Source organism: Sinocyclocheilus rhinocerous, unplaced genomic scaffold, assembly GCF_001515625.1.
Source record: "Sinocyclocheilus rhinocerous isolate Xijiao unplaced genomic scaffold, SAMN03320098_v1.1 scaffold2070, whole genome shotgun sequence".
Lineage (NCBI taxonomy): Eukaryota > Metazoa > Chordata > Actinopteri > Cypriniformes > Cyprinidae > Sinocyclocheilus > Sinocyclocheilus rhinocerous.
Window position 1 is genome coordinate 101,899 of NW_015647941.1, and position 2,860 is coordinate 104,758.

Sequence of the window (2,860 nt, forward strand, 5' to 3'; positions counted from 1 at the left end):
GTTTTTTACGGAGCAATGCTACACTGTTCTGTTCCAATTTGTGCAAAGCCAGATCTGCCAAATTGCAAGCTCTTGAAGCAGACTTTGTTAGACTGGATTCCACCTTACAGAGTAATTACTCTTCACAAATAGCAGTGGAACGTGACCTTGTTAAGAAAGAAAGAAATTATATTCTGAAGCGACGTTCAGAATTTTTAATCCATAGAACTAGACGATACTATTTCCATGGGTCCAGACCTAGTCATCTATTGGCTATGAAAATTAGGTCAAATGAGCATTTTGCTGATATTCCCTCTATCAAATCAGAGTCTCAGCCTGAACAAGAGAGATGTAATGATTTTCTTAAAAAGTTACATTTACCACGGCTGGCAGAGAATGTTTCCATTCTACTTGACAATCATATTTCTTTAGAAGAATTGAAAGAGGCAGCCCTTGCCATGCAAAGCAATAAATCACCTGCTTTAGATGGTATACTTCCTGAGTTTTATGTTATATTCTGGAATAAATTGGGTCCTTTGCTTCTAGACATGATAACAGCTTCAATTGAAAAAGGCAGCTTTTCTAGAGATGTTAATACTGCCCTAATAACTCTACTTTTAAAGAAAGATAAGGATCCTACGGAATGCGCAAACTATAGGCCATTAAGTCTACTAAACTCCGATTTAAAAATTTACACAAAGGTTCTTGCCCGGCGCATTCAGGATTACATGCCCTTGTTAGTCCATTGTGATCAGACAGGTTTTATTAAGTCTAGAATGGCAGTGGATAATGTCAGGTGCCTCCTACATATAATTGATACGGCAGTGGGTGCTAAGGCTCCTTCAGCAGTGCTGTCCCTGGATGCAATGAAGGCCTTTGATAGGATGGATTGGTCATTCTTGTGGTCTGTTCTGGAAAACATGGGTTTTGGTAAAGGTTTTATACATATGATTAAGTTCCTTTATTCTAATCCCACAGCATTAGTACTTACTGGACAATTGCTTTCCTCATCATTTTCTATCACTAGGTCTTCGCGGCAAGGGTGTCCTCTAAGTCCAGCGCTTTTTGCTCTTTCCCTTGAACCTCTTGCCCAGATGATTCGACAATGCACTGAGATAAGGCCTATTTCCGTTCACAATACATCATGTAGCGTTATATGCGGATGATGTTCTGGTTTTCTTGGAAAATCCAATACAGTCTATTTCTAGCCTGCTGTCTATTTGTGAAGAGTTTGGCCATTTATCTAGTTTCAAGGTTAACTGGTCTAAGTCTGCCCTCTTACCTTTAAACGAGTCAGCTAAAATGTTGCAGTATCCACCTATTATTTCTGTTGTTCAGCACTTTAAGTATCTTGGGATACAAATTTTTCCCTCTTTGAACCATGCCATAACGCACAATTTTTCAGAAGTAGGCAAGGACATCAAGAGAGATCTGGACAGATGGATTAATCTGCCCAACTCTCTGCAGGCCCGAATCTCTATTGTAAAAATTTATATTTTGCCTCGACTAAATTTTTTTAGTTCTATGATACACCTCTTCCCCTCCTGTCAACTTCTGGAATAAAATCCATGGTAATATTTCACAATTCATCTGGAATAGAAAAAGACCACATTTGAAGTTGGCTACTTTACAGAGGAAGAGGGTAGATGGGGGTTTAGCAGTGCCTAATTGTAAGCTCTATTTTTGGTCTTTTGTGCTCCGGCCTCTGCTTGTATGGTTTAACCCGCATACCCCTGTTTCTTGACGTAAGATAGAAGAACATATTGTGCATCCATGGAATCTGGAAGACATTCTTTTTTCTAATGTATCAAATAAGCAATGTCGGCTGCGCTTTGGTCCCATAGTTTCCCATCTTATCCAAACTTGGAGGTTGGTCGAATCTAGATGCAAGATCTCCTGTAGGTGGCATACACAGTCTCCCATATTCAATAATAAAGGCCTGACAATTGGTGGCAGACCCATTCCTCCTTCGCATTTGTGTAGGAGTGGTGTTCGCCATTTTAAAGACATTTATAATGATTCTGGTTTGTGCTCTTTTCAAGATATTGCAAACTCATTTAATTTGCCAGCCTCCTCATTTTTCTTTTATTTACAGCTCAGATCGGCCCTCAAAGCATATGGTGTACCTTGGCAACAACCTTTGTGTATACACCCATTGTATAAATTGATTATTGCTCAAGGAAATAATAGAGGCCTTGTGCCCATATTATATAATTTTATTTTGGAGGCCTCTTATGCTAAACTGCCTTTAGATAGGCTATGGAGACGTGATTGCTCGAATTTGGATCCAGATTTTACTTGGGAGGATGTTTGGGTAAATATAAAGGAGGCCTCTCGTAATCCTGACCACCAGCAGATTCATTTCAACTTTGTACATAGAACATATTTAACCCCTCGCAAGCTACATTTAATGAAGAGATTAACCGACCCAACCTGTACCCTATGTGTTCTGAAGGTTCCCGGTACTTTCTTGCACATGATGTGGGAGTGTCCGCCTGTTGCTCAGTTTTGGACTGAGGTAGCATCCAGATTGTCTGATCTGGTTTCAGCAACGGTACCCGTAACGGTGCCTGTTTTGTTATTGAATAAGTTAACAATGTTGGACATTAATAATCGGCATAAGCGCACAGTACTAGCTGGCCTTACAGCTGCTAAAAAGATGATTGCAAAAGATGAAACCTCCTCATTCACTTTCTGTTAAATGTTGGATTCTTACATTTTTGGATGTGATTTTTCTAGAACTGTCTACTGTTCGAGTTAATGGTGCGAATGAAAAGACTCTCTGTAGTTGGAACACTGTTGCTGAGTCACTGAAAGCCTGGTTGAGATGATCTCTTTTTTTTACCTGATTTAATTTATTTTTTTATTTTTTTTGACATGA